This window comes from Oncorhynchus gorbuscha, linkage group LG14, assembly GCF_021184085.1.
Source record: "Oncorhynchus gorbuscha isolate QuinsamMale2020 ecotype Even-year linkage group LG14, OgorEven_v1.0, whole genome shotgun sequence".
Taxonomy (NCBI): Eukaryota; Metazoa; Chordata; class Actinopteri; order Salmoniformes; family Salmonidae; genus Oncorhynchus; species Oncorhynchus gorbuscha.
Genome location: NC_060186.1, coordinates 74,681,375 through 74,689,013, shown reverse-complemented (window position 1 = coordinate 74,689,013; position 7,639 = coordinate 74,681,375).

Below are 7,639 nucleotides of genomic sequence, written 5' to 3'. Positions count from 1 at the left end.
CCGAGTCAGTGTGGAGGCTTTATACAGGGGGTACCGGTACAGAGTCTATGTGGAGGCTATATACAGGGGGTACTGGTACCGAGTCAGTGTGGAGGCTTTATACAGGGGGTACTGGTACCGAGTCAGTGTGGAGGCTATATACAGGGGGTACTGGTACCGAGTCAGTGTGGAGGCTATATACAGGGGGTACTGGTACCGAGTCAGTGTGGAGGCTATATACAGGGGGTACTGGTACCGAGTCAGTGTGGAGGCTATATACAGGGGGTACTGGTACCGAGTCAGTGTGGAGGCTTTATACAGGGGTACTGGTACCGAGTCAGTGTGGAGGCTATATACAGGGGTACTGGTACAGAGTCAGTGTGGAGGCTATATACAGGGGTACCGATACCGAGTCAGTGTGGAGGCTATATACAGGGGGCACCGGTACAGAGTCAATGTGGAGGCTATATACAGGGGTACCGGTACCGAGTCAGTGTGGAGGTTATATACAGGGGGCACCGGTACCGAGTCAGTGTGCAGGGGTACAGGTTAGTAGAGGTAATTTGTACGTGTAGGTGGGGGTGAAGTGACTATGCATAGATTATAAACATTTAGTAGCAGCAGTGTACAAAATGAATGGGGTGGGTTAATGTAAATGTCTTATGTCTTATGGCTGGGGGGGGGGGTAGAAGCTGTTCATCAGTCTCATGGCTGGGGGGGTAGAAGCTGTTAAGGAGCCTCTTGGTCCTAGACTTGGTGCTCCGGTACCACTTGTCGTACGGTAGCAGAGAGAACAGTCTATGACCAGGGTGACTGGAGTCTCTGACAGTTTTATTGGCTTTCTTCTGACACCGCCTATTATATAGGTCCTGGATGGCAGGAAGCTTGGCCACCGTGATGTACTGGGCCGTGCGCACTACTCTCTGTAGCGCCTTACGGTCAGATGCTAAGCAGTTGCCATACAGTGATGCAACCAGTCAGTGAACTTGAAACTATCGACCCGCTCCACTACAGCCCAGAGGATGTAGTCCTCGACCCGCTCCACTACAGCCCAGAGGATGTAGTCCTCGACCCGCTCCACTACAGCCCAGAGGATGTAGTCCTCGACCCGCTCCACTACAGCCCAGAGGATGTAGTCCTCGACCCGCTCCACTACAGCCCAGAGGATGTAGTCCTCGACCCGCTCCACTACAGCCCAGAGGATGTAGTCCTCGACCCGCTCCACTACAGCCCAGAGGATGTAGTCCTCGACCCGCTCCACTACAGCCCAGAGGATGTAGTCCTCGACCCGCTCCACTACAGCCCAGAGGATGTAGTCCTCGACCCGCTCCACTACAGCCCAGAGGATGTAGTCCTCGACCCGCTCCACTACAGCCCAGAGGATGTAGTCCTCGACCCGCTCCACTACAGCCCAGAGGATGTAGTCCTCGACCCGCTCCACTACAGCCCAGAGGATGTAGTCCTCGACCCGCTCCACTACAGCCCAGAGGATGTAGTCCTCGACCCGCTCCACTACAGCCCAGAGGATGTAGTCCTCGACCCTCTCCACTACAGCCCAGAGGATGTAGTCCTCGACCCGCTCCACTACAGCCCAGAGGATGTAGTCCTCGACCCTCTCCACTACAGCCCAGAGGATGTAGTCCTCGACCCTCTCCACTACAGCCCAGAGGATGTAGTCCTCGACCCGCTCCACTACAGCCCAGAGGATGTAGTCCTCGACCCGCTCCACTACAGCCCAGAGGATGTAGTCCTTCGACCCGCTCCACTACAGCCCAGAGGATGTAGTCCTCGACCCGCTCCACTACAGCCCAGAGGATGTAGTCCTCGACCCGCTCCACTACAGCCCAGAGGATGTAGTCCTCGACCCGCTCCACTACAGCCCAGAGGATGTAGTCCTCGACCCGCTCCACTACAGCCCAGAGGATGTAGTCCTCGACCCGCTCCACTACAGCCCAGAGGATGTAGTCCTCGACCCGCTCCACTACAGCCCCGAGGATGTAGTCCTCGACCCGCTCCACTACAGCCCCGAGGATGTAGTCCTCGACCCGCTCCACTACAGCCCCGAAGATGTAGTCCTCGACCCGCTCCACTACAGCCCAGAGGATGTAGTCCTCGACCCGCTCCACTACAGCCCAGAGGATGTAGTCCTCGACCCGCTCCACTACAGCCCAGAGGATGTAGTCTTCGACCCGCTCCACTACAGCCCAGAGGATGTAGTCCTCGACCCGCTCCACTACAGCCCAGAGGATGTAGTCCTCGACCAGCTCCACTACAGCCCAGAGGATGTAGTGTACCAGTCCTACAGCCCAGAGGATGTAGTCCTCGCCCGCTCCACTACAGCCCAGAGGATGTAGTCCTCGACCCGCTCCACTACAGCCCAGAGGATGTAGTCCTCGACCCGCTCCACTACAGCCCAGAGGATGTAGTCCTCGACCAGAGGATGTAGTCTCCACTACAGCCCAGAGGATGTAGTCCTCGACCCGCTCCACTACAGCCCAGAGGATGTAGTCCTCGACCCGCTCCACTACAGCCCAGAGGATGTAGTCCTCGACCCGCTCCACTACAGCCCAGAGGATGTAGTCCTCGACCCGCTCCACTACAGCCCAGAGGATGTAGTCCTCGACCCGCTCCACTACAGCCCAGAGGATGTAGTCCTCGACCCGCTCCACTACAGCCCAGAGGATGTAGTCCTCGACCCGCTCCACTACAGCCCAGAGGATGTAGTCCTCGACCCGCTCCACTACAGCCCAGAGGATGTAGTCCTCGACCCGCTCCACTACAGCCCAGAGGATGTAGTCCTCGACCCGCTCCACTACAGCCCAGAGGATGTAGTCCTCGACCCGCTCCACTACAGCCCAGAGGATGTAGTCCTCGACCCGCTCCACTACAGCCCAGAGGATGTAGTCCTCGACCCGCTCCACTACAGCCCAGAGGATGTAGTCCTCGACCCGCTCCACTACAGCCCAGAGGATGTAGTCCCCGACCCCAGCTCCACTACAGCCCAGAGGATGTAGTCCTCGACCTCCACTACAGCCCACTACAGCCCAGAGGATGTAGTCCTCGACCCGCTCCACTACAGCCCAGAGGATGTAGTCCTCGACCCGCTCCACTACAGCCCAGAGGATGTAGTCCTCGACCCGCTCCACTACAGCCCAGAGGATGTAGTCCTCGACCCGCTCCACTACAGCCCAGAGGATGTAGTCCTCGACCCGCTCCACTACAGCCCAGAGGATGTAGTCCTCGACCCGCTCCACTACAGCCCAGAGGATGTAGTCCTCGACCCGCTCCACTACAGCCCAGAGGATGTAGTCCTCGACCCGCTCCACTACAGCCCAGAGGATGTAGTCCTCGACCCGCTCCACTACAGCCCAGAGGATGTAGTCCTCGACCAGCTCCACTACAGCCCAGAGGATGTAGTCCTCGACCCCCGCTCCACTACAGCCCAGAGGATGTAGTCCTCGACCCGCTCCACTACAGCCCAGAGGATGTAGTCCTCGACCCGCTCCACTACAGCCCAGAGGATGTAGTCCTCGACCCGCTCCACTACAGCCCAGAGGATGTAGTCCTCGACCCGCTCCACTACAGCCCAGAGGATGTAGTCCTCGACCCGCTCCACTACAGCCCAGAGGATGTAGTCCTCGACCCGCTCCACTACAGCCCAGAGGATGTAGTCCTCGACCCTCTCCACTACAGCCCAGAGGATGTAGTCCTCGACCCGCTCCACTACAGCCCAGAGGATGTAGTCCTCGACCCTCCACTACAGCCCAGAGGATGTAGTCCTCGACCCGCTCCACTACAGCCCAGAGGATGTAGTCCTCGACCAGCCCAGAGGATGTAGTCTCCACTACAGCCCAGAGGATGTAGTCCTCGACCCGCTCCACTACAGCCCAGAGGATGTAGTCCTCGACCCCACTACAGCCCAGAGGATCCACTACAGCCCAGAGGATGTAGTCCTCGACCCGCTCCACTACAGCCCAGAGGATGTAGTCCTCGACCCGCTCCACTACAGCCCAGAGGATGTAGTCCTCGACCCGCTCCACTACAGCCCAGAGGATGTAGTCCTCGACCCGCTCCACTACAGCCCAGAGGATGTAGTCCTTTGACCCGCTCCACTACAGCCCAGAGGATGTAGTCCTCGACCCGCTCCACTACAGCCCAGAGGATGTAGTCCTCGACCCGCTCCACTACAGCCCAGAGGATGTAGTCCTCGACCCGCTCCACTACAGCCCAGAGGATGTAGTCCTCGACCCTCTCCACTACAGCCCAGAGGATGTAGTCCTCTCGCCCAGAGGATGTAGTCCCGACTCCACTACAGCCCAGAGGATGTAGTCCTCGACCCGCTCCACTACAGCCCAGAGGATGTAGTCCTCGACCCGCTCCACTACAGCCCAGAGGATGTAGTCCTCGACCCGCTCCACTACAGCCCAGAGGATGTAGTCCTCGACCCCCAGCTCCACTACAGCCCAGAGGATGTAGTCCTCGACCCGCTCCACTACAGCCCAGAGGATGTAGTCCTCGACCCGCTCCACTACAGCCCAGAGGATGTAGTCCTCGACACGCTCCACTACAGCCCAGAGGATGTAGTCCTCGACCCGCTCCACTACAGCCCCGAGGATGTAGTCCTCGACCCGCTCCACTACAGCCCCGAAGATGTAGTCCTCGACCCGCTCCACTACAGCCCCGAAGATGTAGTCCTCGACCCGCTCCACTACAGCCCAGAGGATGTAGTCCTCGACCCGCTCCACTACAGCCCAGAGGATGTAGTCTTCGACCCGCTCCACTACAGCCCAGAGGATGTAGTCCTCGACCCGCTCCACTACAGCCCAGAGGATGTAGTCCTCGACCCGCTCCACTACAGCCCAGAGGATGTAGTCCTCGACCCGCTCCACTACAGCCCAGAGGATGTAGTCCTCGACCCGCTCCACTACAGCCCAGAGGATGTAGTCCTCGACCCGCTCCACTACAGCCCAGAGGATGTAGTCCTCGACCCGCTCCACTACAGCCCAGAGGATGTAGTCCTCGACCCGCTCCACTACAGCCCAGAGGATGTAGTCCTCGACCCACTCCACTACAGCCCAGAGGATGTAGTCCTCGACCCGCTCCACTACAGCCCAGAGGATGTAGTCCTTCGACCCGCTCCACTACAGCCCAGAGGATGTAGTCTTTGACCCGCTCCACTACAGCCCAGAGGATGTAGTCCTCGACCCGCTCCACTACAGCCCAGAGGATGTAGTCCTCGACCCGCTCCACTACAGCCCAGAGGATGTAGTCCTCGACCCGCTCCACTACAGCCCAGAGGATGTAGTCCTCGACCCGCTCCACTACAGCCCAGAGGATGTAGTCCTCGACCCGCTCCACTACAGCCCAGAGGATGTAGTCCTCGACCCGCTCCACTACAGCCCAGAGGATGTAGTCCTCGACCCGCTCCACTACAGCCCAGAGGATGTAGTCCTCGACCCGCTCCACTACAGCCCAGAGGATGTAGTCCTCGACCCGCTCCACTACAGCCCAGAGGATGTAGTCCTCGACCCTCTCCACTACAGCCCAGAGGATGTAGTCCTCGACCCGCTCCACTACAGCCCAGAGGATGTAGTCCTCGACCCTCTCCACTACAGCCCAGAGGATGTAGTCCTCGACCCTCTCCACTACAGCCCAGAGGATGTAGTCCTCGACCCGCTCCACTACAGCCCAGAGGATGTAGTCCTCGACCCGCTCCACTACAGCCCAGAGGATGTAGTCCTCGACCCGCTCCACTACAGCCCCGAGGATGTAGTCCTCGACCCGCTCCACTACAGCCCAGAGGATGTAGTCCTCGACCCGCTCCACTACAGCCCAGAGGATGTAGTCCTCGACCCGCTCCACTACAGCCCAGAGGATGTAGTCCTCGACCCGCTCCACTACAGCCCAGAGGATGTAGTCCTCGACCCGCTCCACTACAGCCCCGAGGATGTAGTCCTCGACCCGCTCCACTACAGCCCCGAGGATGTAGTCCTCGACCCGCTCCACTACAGCCCCGAAGATGTAGTCCTCGACCCGCTCCACTACAGCCCCGAAGATGTAGTCCTCGACCCGCTCCACTACAGCCCAGAGGATGTAGTCCTCGACCCGCTCCACTACAGCCCAGAGGATGTAGTCTTCGACCCGCTCCACTACAGCCCAGAGGATGTAGTCCTCGACCCGCTCCACTACAGCGCCGAAGATGTAGTCCTCGACCCGCTCCACTACAGCCCCGAAGATGTAGTCCTCGACCCTCTCCACTACAGCCCAGAGGATGTAGTCCTCGACCCTCTCCACTACAGCCCAGAGGATGTAGTCCTCGACCCGCTCCACTACAGCCCAGAGGATGTAGTCCTCGACCCGCTCCACTACAGCCCAGAGGATGTAGTCCTCGACCCGCTCCACTACAGCCCCGAGGATGTAGTCCTCGACCCGCTTCACTACAGCCCAGAGGATGTAGTCCTCGACCCGCTCCACTACAGCCCAGAGGATGTAGTCCTCGACCCGCTCCACTACAGCCCAGAGGATGTAGTCCTCGACCCGCTCCACTACAGCCCAGAGGATGTAGTCCTCGACCAGCTCCACTACAGCCCCGAGGATGTAGTCCTCGACCACCCTCCACTACAGCCCCGAGGATGTAGTCCTCGACCCGCTCCACTACAGCCCCGAAGATGTAGTCCTCGACCCGCTCCACTACAGCCCCGAAGATGTAGTCCTCGACCCGCTCCACTACAGCCCAGAGGATGTAGTCCTCGACCCGCTCCACTACAGCCCAGAGGATGTAGTCTTCGACCCGCTCCACTACAGCCCAGAGGATGTAGTCCTCGACCCGCTCCACTACAGCCCAGAGGATGTAGTCCTCGACCCGCTCCACTACAGCCCAGAGGATGTAGTCCTCGACCTGCTCCACTACAGCCCAGAGGATGTAGTCCTCGACTCGCTCCACTACAGCCCAGAGGATGTAGTCCTCGACTACAGCCCAGAGGATGTAGTCTCCCGCTCCACTACAGCCCAGAGGATGTAGTCCTCGACCCGCTCCACTACAGCCCAGAGGATGTAGTCCTCGACCCGCTCCACTACAGCCCAGAGGATGTAGTCCTCGACCCGCTCCACTACAGCCCAGAGGATGTAGTCCTCGACCCGCTCCACTACAGCCCAGAGGATGTAGTCCTCGACCCGCTCCACTACAGCCCAGAGGATGTAGTCCTCGACCCGCTCCACTACAGCCCAGAGGATGTAGTCCTCGACCCGCTCCACTACAGCCCAGAGGATGTAGTCCTCGACCCGCTCCACTACAGCCCAGAGGATGTAGTCCTCGACCCGCTCCACTACAGCCCAGAGGATGTAGTCCTCGACCCGCTCCACTACAGCCCAGAGGATGTAGTCCTCGACCCGCTCCACTACAGCCCAGAGGATGTAGTCCTCGACCCGCTCCACTACAGCCCAGAGGTGGTAGTCCTCGACCCGCTCCACTACAGCCCAGAGGATGTAGTCCTCGACCCGCTCCACTACAGCCCAGAGGATGTAGTCCTCGACCCGCTCCACTACAGCCCAGAGGATGTAGTCCTCGACCCGCTCCACTACAGCCCCGAGGATGTAGTCCTCGACCCGCTCCACTACAGCCCCGAGGATGTAGTCCTCGACCCGCTCCACTACAGCCCAG